This window comes from Aotus nancymaae, unplaced genomic scaffold, assembly GCF_030222135.1.
Source record: "Aotus nancymaae isolate 86718 unplaced genomic scaffold, 86718_ANA_hifiasm-v0.15.2.pri h1tg000031l, whole genome shotgun sequence".
In the NCBI taxonomy this organism is placed as follows: Eukaryota; Metazoa; Chordata; class Mammalia; order Primates; family Aotidae; genus Aotus; species Aotus nancymaae.
This window is the reverse complement of record NW_026988444.1, coordinates 3,666,082-3,680,246: the sequence shown is the minus strand read 5'-3', so window position 1 is coordinate 3,680,246 and position 14,165 is coordinate 3,666,082. Positions and strand designations below refer to the sequence as shown.

The 14,165-nt window shown below is 49.3% G+C and overlaps 1 long non-coding RNA gene and 1 other non-coding gene across 2 annotated transcripts; one reads left to right on the top strand and one right to left on the bottom strand.

Moving 5' to 3' along the window:
* The first annotated feature begins 2,585 nt into the window (after window positions 1–2,585).
* On the top strand, window positions 2,586–3,513 carry LOC105731619 (uncharacterized). Its single transcript, XR_001110791.3, has 3 exons — window positions 2,586–2,780; window positions 3,077–3,190; window positions 3,296–3,513. It is a non-coding gene; the product is annotated as an uncharacterized LOC105731619 (long non-coding RNA).
* Window positions 3,514–12,743: 9,230 nt separating this feature from the next.
* On the bottom strand, window positions 12,744–12,845 carry LOC135277408 (U6 spliceosomal RNA). The gene has a single exon (XR_010345011.1). It is a non-coding gene; the product is annotated as a U6 spliceosomal RNA (small nuclear RNA).
* Window positions 12,846–14,165: the final 1,320 nt, after the last annotated feature.

The following is a 14,165-nucleotide window of genomic DNA, read 5'->3' as shown; positions in this document are numbered from 1 at the left end:
ACTGGCCATGCTCTGCCAATACCATCACCCCCATTTCTCAGGACCCTGAGACCAGGGGACCTGCTGCTGTCCCCAAAACCACACAGCCCACAGGTGGCTGAGTTGGGCTCACACCCAGACTGTGCAGCCCCACAGCCCACCTCCCCCTCAGACCTCACCTCTCCAGAGCCCGTTTTCTTCCAGATCCTCTGAACATAAAAGAGCCACCTGCACAGAGACACTCAGTGGCCACTGGAGTTGAATCCACTTGGTCACATCACCTGCAAGCCACAGGGCCTTGCCAGTGCCGTCCCAGCCAGCACACCGGCGGCGGGACCTGTGCAGGGGGCTGTCTGTGCCCCTCCAGGACCCCATGGCTCCCTCCCATTTCCCCACCCCTGCATTTCTTCCTACCATAAAATCACCCATCGCCTCCTTTTGCCCCCTTGAGGCTCAGGCCTCCCCTATGGTGGCCCCAGTGGCTCCTCCGTGTAGCCTAGCCCAGTCTTTCTGGCGGAAAATGTGGCAGTCTAGCTAAAGCATCAGAATGAGTAGTCCTTGATCAGAAATGCCTCTTCCAGGCATTCGTTCTAGGGAAGTAATCAGATGTGTGAGATTCAGCTACAGTAGTACTGGTTAAGCATCATTTTATAACAAAATGTCCAACAATGGGCCTTCTGGTTCCAGAGGTCTGAGAAGGGGCTCCCATCCCTCATCCCTCCTGTTGCAGGGAACCGGGGGCCCCTCCGGAAGCACAGCAGGCATATGGGGGGCTGGAAACCTGAGCCCCACAGCTGCAGACTGGTGAGGACCCTGCCGGGCCTAGGTATGCCGATGCTGCTGCCGCTCAACCCCCACAGCTGTCTCTGGGAATTGGGCAGAAGATGTCACCCAGACAGGGACCAGAAATGGGAATCTCTCCTGGTCCTAGGCCCTGTGGGCCTGTGTTTGGGGCGTCTCCTCCCAGGGGGCCCAGCCCTCTCCTTTGAAGGATCACCTGCTTTGAAGGAAGCAGGGCATCTAAAGGTTTACCAGGTGAGGCCGTGAGATGAGGGCAGCTGGCTGACTCTCCAGGCTTTGCCCTGGAAACAGCTTTACCAGCCCCTGCCCCGCAGACCCTGTCTCAGGCCTTGGAGCCCACCCGTGGAGAGTCAGGGTGTCTGCCCTAAGCTAGGGAGCCAGACTCACCTCCTTCCAGCTGAGCCACCAGACAGGGCAAAGCCTCCAAGCATCAGCTGCCTCCTTGTAAAATGGGCTGGTAATACCTACCTTGCAGGCTTTGTAAAGACCCAAAATCCCATAGAAAGTGCCACAGGCTTCCGGGCAGAGAGAGCCTCAGCAAACAGTGGCATCGGCGCCATGGCTGCTAACTCTCACGATGGCAGGGCTCTGCTGAGTGAAGCCCGTCCCGCCTCCAGCCTCCCACCCCACCCCACCCTGTCCCAAATTGAACCCACCTTCTCTGCCCAGCTGGGAACAGAGCAGGGCTCAGGGGCAGAGGCAGTGTCCCAGCAGGCCCTCAGCTGGGCCCCGTGGGGCTGGGCAGGGCGTGGGCAGTGGTCTTCTTGTAGCCCTCGAAGCCTCCCTCTAGCCAAGTCGGCCTCTACCTGGATGTGGTTTATCCTGGCAGTGGAGGCCCCAAGGGAGGACCGGGGAGCCCAGCAGCGGGGACTGCAGAGGACAGTGTGAGCCCTGAGAGCCCTGTCAAGGGGGTGCCCTCGCCCACTCCCCCCACAGGTGCCGTGCTGCCTCACGTGGTGTGACCGAGAACTCCACGAGTGTCGGGAGGCCACGGTGCTCAGTGAGACCATGCATCCTCTGCAGAGGCCTGCGTCTCTCCAGGCAGCACCCATGGAAAGCACCTACTATGTGCTGGTCACTGCCTCAGGGGGAGGAGTCAGAGGTGAGGAAATCTCAGTCCCAGAGCAGGGACTGGCTGCAGAGGCAGGAGATTCTTAGAGACTTCTCGGCCCCAGGGGGACCAACAGCCCAGCTTGCCCAGCACTGAGCGGGCTCCAGAACACAGGCCTGGCAGTTTTCAGAGAAGGGTGAGTGGAGACCCTATCCCAGCCCTGGGCTCCTCTCCCTGCCTGTCCTACTACGGTGCTGGAGTCTCTAAGCTGGCCCCACCATGCCTTCCTAATGCCAGTAACTTTTCCTGCCATGCCAGTTGGTCTCTGTCACTCGGACTCACAGACTCCTTCATGGTCCCCTGAATGCCCATGTATAGACTCCTGGAGGACTGGGCATCTGAGGCCCGTCCCGAGAAGAGCCCCAACCTCCTTCCCCTCCTCCAGCTCCCAAGCTCCAGCCTAGAACCTAACCCTCCAGGGCCAGCATGCTTTCCCTGGGGTCTGCGCACGAGGCTCCCTCCCTCCCAGACCCCTGTCCTGGTGACCTCTCTCTCCTCACCAGATGTCCCCCCCCACACCCCCTGGCAGCTTTACCTGGCCAGCTGGGGCCTTGGCTCCAGGCCCTCCCGGCAGCATTTATCTCTCCTCACCTGACTGCAGCTGCCAGAGGAGCTGGCCTATCTCTCCTGGCAGACGCTTAGGCTCCTCGAAAGTGGCTTCTGGTAGGAGGGGTATTCTGATTCTCTCACAGGAGCTGGCCCACGCCTGAACCAACAGATAAAGTCTTTCAGGCTCTGAAATTGACAAACTGCCACACCACGGCACCGGGGTCCTAGGGTTCAGGGGCAAGCAAAGCTGGACACCATCCGTGGAGCCTACAGACCAGCGTGGAGGGCTGAATGGCAGCCCCCGAAACAGTCCACAGCCTGGGACCTTATTTGGGAAAAGGTCTTTGCTGATGCGATTAAGGATCTCAAGATGAGATGGCCCTGGACTGAGGGCAGGCCCTGACCCAATGGCAGCTGCCTTTACAAGAGAAAGGCAAAGGCAGATTGGAGAGAGAGAAGGCGGTGTGGAGACGGGGCTGGAGAGTGCAGTGATGTGGCCACAAGCCAGGGAACACCTGGGGTCCCCAGAAGCTGACAGAGGCAGGGAGGACCCTCATGCAGGGGGTGGGGGCAGGGGGAGCGCAGCCCTGGGGACACCCAGGCTTCAGACAGGTCTGCGGTGAACTGTTTCCACAGCCTCAGAACTCATACATCCAGTAAAGAAACTGGAATTACAGTTGCTCCAGGCTGAGGACCAGCAGGAGAGGCCGGGCTGGGAGCAGGGAGGCCTCTCTGGGAGCCACGCCGAAGGTAAGAAGACATAACTCCCCTTAGCCCTGTTACTCAAAAGCACTGCCTTGCTAACATTTTCTTTTTCAGGAATTTGTCTCACGTTTGGAATATATTTTCCCCTAGGTTATCAGCAGAAAACAGCCTAATGGGCGCGTCGGTGGAGCTGAGCCTGTCGCCTCATCCAGTGCCACCGCAGAGCCCTCGGCTGTGTCTCCTGCAGAGGTCACACTGGGGTCAGAACCGGGGCTGCCTTGGGCAAGGGCCAGCCACAAGGCTGTTTCTGAAACCATAAAGTCCGAGAATGCCCTGTGTTACAATTAATAAATGGCATTGTTAACCGACGTGAACAAAGCCAGCCTTCATTGCTTTATTTAGTGGCCCATTTGGTGAAGCACTTAAGAAGAGCCCTGGCCAACATACACACATCATGGTTTTAATTACATCCTGTGAATTTATTTTTCCAGAGAGAAATATTTCTCAGGGAAATGTCCATAAAAGCAGCGTTAGCAGAGTGTGATGGTGTGTGCGTGTTTCCTCTAGGAAATCTGTTCAGTTTAAGTCCCAGCTTTGAGCACCACTTTTTGCAAAGACAGGGGACCTGAAGAAGGCTGCCGACCGCCCGAGAAGGCGGTGTCCCCGCGGAGAGGAAGTCTCCCGGCCACGCTGCCCTTCGTCTCTCTGGGAACTTGCCCCGCTCTCCTTTTCCACATAGGAATTCTGAATTGCTCTTGGAAGCCCGAAGTGGGCTGGGATGCTCTCTAAGCCCTAGACACTTCTGCCCCACCCCCGCAGCTGAGAGCCCCTCTGTGGCTGGCATTTCTTACCAGTGTGAAAAGGACATTTTTGAAAATGGAATCCTGTTTTCACCATTCTAAGGAAAGTCACAACTTCAAACTTTTCCAGTAGTTCTGTTGTCCATTGAAAACATTTGTTGGAGAACTAGGCATTCTCCCCCAAACTGCTGGGATTCTTTCTTAGGTTGCCCCTCCGTTGTTAAGGCATTTAACCCCCATGCCAGTACTGCATCACCAAACCTCGCTTGCAGGTCACTGCTCCTCGTTTACACAACCAGCATCACAAGCACAATGACTCAGGGCTGGACACTTTCTAATCTCTTCGGTCTCTGGGTCTCCTGCTTCCAAGACAGGGCTGGAGTTAAGGACTTACTCTGGACAGACTGACAGACTGACGGACGGACTGACTGCTGGACTGCCGGACTGCCAGATTGATGGACTGACTGGCTGCCGGACTGATGGACTGACAACTGACTGACTGCTGGACTGACAGACTGCCGGACTGACTGACAACTGACTGCTGGACTGCCGGACTGACTGGCTGCTGGACTGACTGACTGACAACTGACTGACTGTCAGACTGACAGACTGACAGACTGCCGGACTGATGGACTGACTGGCTGCCAGATTGACTGACTGCCGGACTGACTGGCTGCTGGACTGACTGACTGACAACTGACAGACTGCCGGACTGACTGACAACTGACTGACTGCCGGACTGACAGACTGCCAGACTGCCGGACTGATGGACTGACTGGCTACCAGACTGACTGACTGACAACTGACTGACTGCAGGACTGATGGACTGCTGGACTGACTGACAACTGACTGCCGGACTGCCGGACTGACTGCTGGATGACTGACTGCCAGACTGCTGGACTGACCGACAACTGACTGACTGCTGGACTGCCAGACTGCCAGACTGACTAACAAGTGACTGCCGGACTGACGGACTGACTGGCTGCCAGACTGATTGGCTGACAGACCGACTGGCTGACTGACAACTGACTGCCGGACTGCTGAACTGCCGGACTGACTGACAACTGATTGACTGCTGGACTGACTGGCTGACAGACCGACTGACTGCTGGATGACTGACTGCCGGACTGACTGACAACTGCCGGACTGCCGGACTGACGGACTGACGGACTGACTGGCTGCAGGGCTGATGACAGGAGGAGTGCATTTTAAAAAGGAAAGTAAGTTATCCCCATTACACCAATCTAAGAAATGACCTCTTTTCCTTTCTCTACATAAACTTCATGTCCTTATTCACAGGCATATAAAATTACAAAATCAGGATCATGGTGTAGACACACATTTGTCCCCCGCTTTCCTTTCTGTCGTGAACCTAATGATGCATTTATCTATATGGAATTCCTCAGGCTCTCTCAGACACAAGCAAAACAGGACGTGGTAAGAAAATCAATCTCCAGGAGCTACGGTTTCTGTACTGTGGGGAATTAGATGCCTGATGGGCCTGCCGGTGGAAGCAGCTAAAATGCTGAAGAAAATGTAAAAATCCTCTTGTTAGAGACATCCTCAGGCTGCCACAGAGGCCAGAAGCAAAGAGAAGGCAGAAACCTGGCAGCTTAATGGGGCCAGAGCAGCACTCATCTCAGACTCTCTGCTGAGGGCTTGAGCTTCGACCTAGATGACTGCATAGGGTGCAGAAAGCAATTTAGGGCAGGAGACTAACACAAAATGCTCACGCAGAGCTGGCACCGAGAGAGCCTGCCCGCAGGGTAAACAGTAATGAGAGTAAGAACAGCAACGAAAACAAAGCACAAATAGCCTCATTTTAAAAACACGCAAAGTGGCTGGGCACAGCGGCTCATGCCTGTAATCCCAGTGTTTTGGGAGGCCAAGGTGAGAGGATCGCTTGAGCTCAGGAGTTTGTGACCAGCTGGGCATCCCAATAAGACCCTGACCTCTACCAAAAGAGAACAAAATAGGCAAAAGACTGGAATAGACATTTGTCCAAAGAAGATATGCCATTCAGCAATAAGCATTTGAAAAGATACTCAACGTCTCTAACCTTTAGGGACATATAAATCAAAACCATAATGCAACAGCATTTTGCGCCCACTAGGAAGGCTACTATTTAAGAAAAAATAGAAAATGACAAGTGTTGGCAAAGATATGGCGAAACTGTGCACTACTGGTGGGAACTTCAAATGCTACAGGCGCTATGGAAAATGGTACGGTGGCTACTCAAAAAGTCAAACAGAATTGCCACGTGATCCAGCAATTCCAAGTATATCCAAAAGAATTAAAAGCAGGGACTTAGATGTTTGTATACCCATGTTTATTTATAGCAGCATTATTCACGCAGCCAAAAGGTGGAAGCAACCCAAGCATCCGTGAGTGAATGAATGGACCCACAAAACGTGGTTTATCCACATCCTAGAATATTCTTCATCCTTAAATAGGAAGGAAATTTTGTGATATGCTACCATGCGGATGAATCCTGAAGACATTTATGCTGTGCAAAATAATCCAACACAAAAGGGCAGACGCTATATGATTTCACTCATGAGGTATCTAGAGTAGTCAAGTTCATCAAGAGAAAGAAGGGCAGTTCAGCCAGGGGCTGGGGGAGGGGAAGCAGGGAGTTAGTGATTAATGGGTATAGAGTTTCCATTTTCAAGATGAAAACCTTCTAGAGATCAGTTGTCCAACAATGTCAACACACTTAACACTATTGAAATGTACAATTAAACATGGTTGAGGTGGTAAATTATATATTATGTGTATTTTATCACAATTAAAAAAAAAAATTTTAAGATAACATTGAGGAGGAGGTGGAGGTAGAAGTAACAAGAACTCAAATATTGGCTCAGCAAAAAAGCCTGCTCATCTCAACCTTAGCCCAGGCTGGGCCTCACATGAAGTTTAGTCGGAATCCCACCGAAATTCACACTTCGGTGTTCTGAAAACTCTCAAGCATAGAACCTAACTGACAGGAGTTCTAGGTCCATGGTGCCCCAAGCAACTGGCAAGATCAAATATAGTTCCTTTCTAGAGACCCTTTCAACCTGGGCCTCAAAGAACTCCCACAGATAAGTTCCAAGAAAAATGACCTCTCATGGGGCAAGAACAGCAGAGTAAACACGGAAGGAGAGTCAGCAAAAGGGTCCTTCACAGGCTTCAGACACTGACAAGGCACCGAATATGGAGCCGCCGTCTATCCGTCCAGTGCTGGCTTACTGAGCCCTGTTCAAGGACATGGACACAAAAGTGAGATAAATGGACAAAAGTCTCGGCCGCCGGGGAGTTGACACGCCTGCACCCTGGCGACGCACACACATGAGAAGGGTGCAGGGAGTGCCAGGCTGGGGAAGGTGTCAATCTCAACTTCAGTGTTTAAGTAGTAAAAAGTGGCATGAAAATGTGAACAAGGTTGGTATGCAACGAGATAATTAAAAAAAAAAAAGGAGGAAGAAAATGTGAGCAAGGGCCCAGAGACTTCACAGAAAGAACCAGTATATTTGAAAAAAGATTAGAACTTCTAAAATGAAATGAAAACAATGGCCAAAAAAAGTATGAAATGGTTGCAGTGAAAAGCGTATTAGAGATGTCTGAAGAGGCAACTGGTTGTGGACTTAAAGACAGTGCTCAAGAAATCATCCTAGCTGGGCAAGGTGGCTCACACCTGTTATCCCAGAGACTCAGGAGGCTGAGGTGGGAGGATCGCTTGAGGCCAGGAGTTCAAAACCAGCATGGGAAGGAGAGTAAGACCCCATCTCTACAAAAAAACAAGCTAGCTAGGCATGGTGGCATGTGCCTGTAGTCCTAGCTACTCAGGAGGTTGAAGTGGGAGGATCACTTGAGCCCAGGAGGTTAAGGCTGCAGTAAGTTATATTCCCACTATTTTACTCTTTCTGGCCTGAGTGACAGAGTGAGACCCCATTTCTAAAAAGTAAATGAAATTTTAAAAATAAAAAACAGAAAATCAAACACTGCATGTTCTCACTCATAGGCAGGTGGTGAACAATGAGAACACATGGACACAGGGAGGGGAGCATCACACACCCAAAACCTAAAACACAATAAAAAAAATATATATATATATATATATAATAAAAAATAAAAATAAATAAAAACAAAATCATCCCAACTGTAGGACTAAGAGACAGAGACAGGAAAATACAGACAAGAAGTAAAGGATGTGGTGGCTGGGGTAGGAGGGTCTAAGAAGCATCTACCCTGGAGTTCAAGAAGGGAGTCAACAGAGAAGAGAGGAAGCAATATTAAAGGAGATAGGAATGAAATTTTTCCAGAGTTAGAAATCCAGGTATCTCATTAATAATTTCTTAGCAAGATTTAAATAAAAGCACACTTCAACTCATGTTGAAGTCCTGAGACTACAGGATGCCAAGGAAAAAGATTTAAAAAGCAGCCAGAGAAAGAAGAGAGATCACATAGGAAACAAATGTAACTGAAAGCCAACTTCTCAACAGCATCAGTGGATGCCAGAATGCACTAGAATGACATCTTCAACGTGCTTTAAGAGATCAATTGTCATCCTAGAATTCTATACCCAGTGAAACTATCTTTCAGGTATGATGACAAAATAGACAAAGTTTATTAATAAAAGGCACTGGCAAAAGGTGGGTCTCTTGGTGGTCACCACCTGCCAGGAAGCAGATCTTAGATGATTTCCCAATAAAACAATAGATTAAGAAATAAGCTTTATTAGGGAAGTGATAGCAGGAGGTAGACAAATACTTAGGCAGATGGGGGCAGGCCTCCAGTGAAACCTCACCTTCAAACCAAAGACAGTTTAAAGCCTGAAAGCCAAGCTACCAATGTTGGATAAGTCCAGGGATGAGATTGAGAACCTCTCTTCCCATTTGGTGTGCTTTCCTCTGATTGATCTCCACCCTTCACCTATTTTACATATGCCCGCCCTTCCCTAATTGGTTTTTTAGTGTCATGACCACCTTTGAATGGTACCTTTGTTTTAGCCTTTTTTGCATACTCACAAACCAATCAGCACACACACCCCCATTCTGAGCTCATAAAAGCCCCAGACCCAGCCACACTGAGAGAGAGACCAGATGACTTCTGGTGGGAGACCATCCTCAAATACTATCTCTGTTGAAGCTGTTTCATCACTCAATAAAACTCTTCTCCACTATTCTCATCCTTCAGTTGTCAACATAATCACATTCTTCCTGGATGTGGAACAAGCAGGACCTCACTGAACTCAGGTACAAAGAAGGCAGTAACACTCTAGCCCTCTACCCTCCCCACCCACCATTAGTGCCTAGTGGCCACATCCTGCAACAGGGAGCAGTGGCAGGGCCAGGCCAGCCCCAGAGCCATGGGCCAGAGTGGGTTAACAGGACTGACAGAGCTGTTAACACACTCCCATTTGTCAGGCTGCCGGCAGGCCTAAAAGAGCTGTTAGCACACCTTCTGGGGCTTCAAGTTTGCGAGCTTCCCTGTCTGAGTGCTACTGTGTTCCCCTCATCTGGACGCTAGAGTTCACTGTGGGAGTTACTTGCGACATGCCTGGTCCAGCCACAAGCCCCACACAGAGCCCACTTCTGTGCCAGTGATTGGAGCAGCCAGCCGGACCCCATACTCAACTCGCCCACACACACCCTCCAGCCAGGAGCTGAGCACACAGTTGTGGTGGCCTCGGGATCTGCGCCAGAGTGCAACCAAGTGCGGCCCAGCAGACTGAGTGGGTGGGGCACCTTCTGTGGCGAACCTGGGGCTGAGTGAGCCCCGGACGGAGGTGTCACTGGCTGGAGGTCCCCAGATAGCAAAGTAGCCATGAAAACTCCTGCATCAGAAGCTTACATGGCAAGTGGCAGCAAGAGACACAAAAGCAGGGAGCCTCCAACCCCCACCTCGCCTTGTTCTGCTCACACTGAGACAGCTCACCTTCCAGGGAGAAGCACTGGCCCCTGTTGCTACCCTTCTAAGGCAAACAGGAAGTGACCTATTAGGAGGGGGATGACTCTCTAAGGCAGCAGCAATTGGGACTTGGGTGCCAGCTGTTTTCATTGCTGCCTGAGAAAGCCAGCTGCCCCACACCTGGGCCCCAAGGGATGCTGGGCTTGCATCACTCCCTCCCACTGAAAGAAGGCAGGCTGAGTGGGGGCGGGGTGGTTTTAACTGACCCTCTCCAGGCCACCCTGAGCCAGCTTCTAGGGCTAGTTTCAGACAATTCTGCTTGTTGCATCCTGTATCCCTTAAAGGAAATTCTAAAGGATCAACTTTAGAAAGATGGAAAAGGATCCCAGATGGAGGGTATTTGATGCAAGGAGGAATAATGAATGTACCCCCATAAACATATGCACCTACTATGTACCCATAAAAATTAAAAATGAAACCATGAGATATTGGTAAGTAGGTAGATAAATTCTGACAAACCTTGGCTGCCTAAACAATAGAATGTTTAATTTGTGAGTTTAAAAACAGGGTAAGTCAGGCACGGTGGCTCACGCCTATAATCCCAGCACTCTGAAAGGTAGGTAGATCATGAGGTCAGGAGATCGAGACCATCCTGGCCAACATGGTGAAACCCTGTCTGTACTAAAAAATTAGCTGGGCATGGTGGTGCCACGCCTGTAATTCCAGCTACTTGGGAGGCCGAGGCAGGAGAATCCCTTGAACCAGGGAGTTGGAGGTTGCAGTGAGCCAAGATGGTGCCACTGCACTCCAGCCTAGTGACAGAGCGAGACTCCGTCTAAAAAAAATAAACCACAGGATACAATGGAAACACTGGACAATATAGCAGATACATTAGGATTGTCCTTGTATTATTTGAAGAAAGCTAAAGAAGTGATTAAGCTTAGAGTTCACAACTACCAGTGTTAAAGTAGCTACTGTAACTATTAAAATAACAGTCATATAATACACAAACTCTAAACTAGGAAGATCTAGGAAAAATAAATAAGAGGATAAAACCGTTCTGTCTCCCAAACAAGTTCAAAAAAATGAGGTTGAGAAAAAACAAAAAGTGGGAAAAACAGCACTTAATAAGATAGTATCATCAATCCAAACGTGATGAACCCTCTCCAGGTAAAAACAAAGACTACTGACTTTATGTTTTTTTTTTTGTTTTTTTTTTTTGAGACAAGGTATCTGTCTGTCACCCATGCTGGAGTGCAGTGGCGTGATCTTGGCTCATTGCAACCTCTGCTCCCCTGCACTCCCCACCCCCATATGCCCTGCCCACTTTGGCTCAAGCGATCCTCCCACCTCAGGCTCCAGAGTAGCTGGGACCACACAGGCATGCACCACCACACCCAGCTATTGTGTGTGTGTGTGTGTGTGTGTGTGTGTGTGTGTATTTTTAGTCAAGATGGGTGTTGCCATGTTGCCCAGGCTCATCTCAAACTCCTGAAATCAAACACTCTGCCTGCCTCCGCCTCCCAAAGTGCTGAAATTACAGGCGTGAGCCACTGTACCTGGCCCTGACTCAGTGCTTATAAAAAACACAGTTAAAATATAAGAATTCAGAAAAATTTAAAGCAAAGGATGAAAAAATATATGAGCCAGAAAAAACTGCAAGGAGAAATAAACTGTTAGTCATAGTGCTTGGGAGACTTTAGAACACCTCTCTCAGAAAGTGATGAGTCCAATAGAAAAACATCTATTACTATACAGATTTGTACAAAACAGTTACAAGCTTGACAGAAGGGCACATACGCGACAGCACTGTGCCCAACAATATGAAGGTACAGATCCTTCTCAGAATTATAGAGAGCATGAAAATAGCACTTGCTGCTGAGGAAATGGAGAAACTGGAACTTTTGTACGTTACTAGCGGGAACGCAAAGTAGTATAGCCACTATAGAAAACAGTACGCCAGTTCCTGAAAAGATTAAATCCAAAATTACCACGTAATCCAGCAATTCTGAGTATATACCCAAAATAAGTGAAAACAGGATCTCAAAGACATATTTGCGTACCCATGTTCACAGAAGCATTACGCAAATAGCCAAAAGACAGAAATAAGCCAAGCTTTACCGATGGATGAGTGGGTGCGTAACATGTGGTCTATATATACAACGGGATATTATTCTCAGCCTTAAAATGAAAGGAAATGCTGACCCATGCTACAACATCAATGAGCCTTGAGGACATTGTGCTTAGTGAAACAAGCCAGTCACAAAAAAGATAAATACTGTATGATTCTGTTCATAAGAGGTTCCCAGAGCAGTTAGATTCACAAACACAGAAAGTAGAATGATGGGTGCCAGGGGCTGGGGGTAGGGGAAATGGGAAGTCACTGTCTAATGGACACAGAGTTTTAGTTTTGCAAGGTGAAAAAGTTCTAGAGATCAGCTGCACAGCAATGTGAATGTACTCAATGCCGTTGAGCTGTACACTTAAAAATGGTTAAGATGGTAGGCCAGGCAGGGTGGCTCACATCTGTAATCCCAGCACTTGGAGAGGCCGGGCAGGGTGGCTCACATCTGTAATCCCAGTACTTGGAGAGGCCAAGGCGGGTGTCACTTGAGGTCAGGAGTTCAAGATCAGCCTGGCCAACATGGCAAACCCCTGTCTCTACTAAAAATACAAAAAAAAAAAAAAATTAGCCGGGTGTGGTGGTGTATGCCTGCCAGCTACTCAGGAGGCTGAGGCATGAGAATCACTTGAACCTGAGAGGCGGAGGTTGCAGTGAGCCAAGATCATGCCACTGCATTCCAGCCTGGGCAACAGAGTGAGACCCCGTCTCAAAAAAAAGGTTATTTGTGTTACGTGTATTTTACAGTAAAAATATAACGATATGTCAAAATACTGTTTTTTTTAATTATATGGAATGCTTCAAAAATTGTGTGTGTTATCCTTGCCCAGAGGCCGCACTAATCTTCTCCGTATCATTCCATCTAGCATAGTGAGCAGAAAATGCTATTTGTTAAGCCCAATAAAGTAATTGAGTTGTGAAAAAAATATATGGCGCTTTTATGAAAGTGACTATGTTGTGGGCCATAAAGGCAGCCTCCACACAGCTCAAAGCATCGGAATTGAGCAGGCCACATTCTCTCACCAAGATGCAACCAAATCAGAACTCAATAATAAAAAGATAGCCCAGGAGAAAAAAACAGCAGCATGTTTCATAACGTGCTAAAGAAGAAATTATTATAGAAATGAGAAAGTATACGCAACGGAACTAAAATAAGGTGCCCATCCAGTGAAATTCAAGCTCATGGTTAAGAGAACATCAGTTAGTGACACGGAAGAAAGGTAGTAAAATTGTTTACTGAAAATCAAGTCAACATTACATAACACTGCAAGCAGCACAGTCCTATGGTATAAACGTGTGCTTCTGTGTGTGTGTTATACAGACAACAGACTGTAATAGACAAGACGGTAAACACACACACACACACACACACACACACACACGAGAAAATGGATACACACCAGCAACTAGCATTATAAACTGTGGTCAATTTTGGAAGGTGGGATTTACAAGTGATGTTTATTCATGTACTTCCTCATGCTGTTTTCTAGATGAATTCATATGAATTTGGTGATCAGTAAGGAAAACAATAAAGGTAACTAAGACCCAGCAGCAGAGGCTGGGGAACCACAAGCCCCCAGGGCCCACCTCTTGTCCTCTCAGTGCTGCTGCAGGACTGACGCCCATCACATGAACACAATAAACCACAGGACATTGGGTGCCCAGGGAAAGACACCAGAGAACCCCACTCTGCCTTCCCCGGGGAAGGATGCCAGCCGGCAGGACCCTCGGTAAGGGCAGCCTGGGTTCTGTCCCTAGATTCGCCGAGGCCAGTTCTGATCTGTCTGCAATGCCTCCCACTCTCCTTCCCCTCTCCCTCCGCCCGTTCTCAAGCTCTTGGCTGGTTCTGGAATCCCCAGCTGAAGGTTTTGGCCCCCTGAGAGCACCTCAGTACCCAGTTCCCTGGGGCCTGCTGAACCAAGGAGAGGAATGCCACATCCAAAGCTCCTAAATGTGTCTGTTCACAAAAACAGAGCCTGCAGGAGCTGTAAACTCAGAGGCTGTTTGATGGGGAAGCAGGACAGGTGTAGTCATTTGGAAAGCAACCAGCACACCTTCCATGCACACCCCCAGCCCAGCCCTCCCGGAGCCAGGGAGCCGGCCCTTTACACAGGCTTGGGGACTCAGGGAGAAATGTAACTTGAAGAACCTGTTATGTTAGGAGATGATCTTGGAAGGGAGGGCAAATCCCCAGCGACCCCCGAGG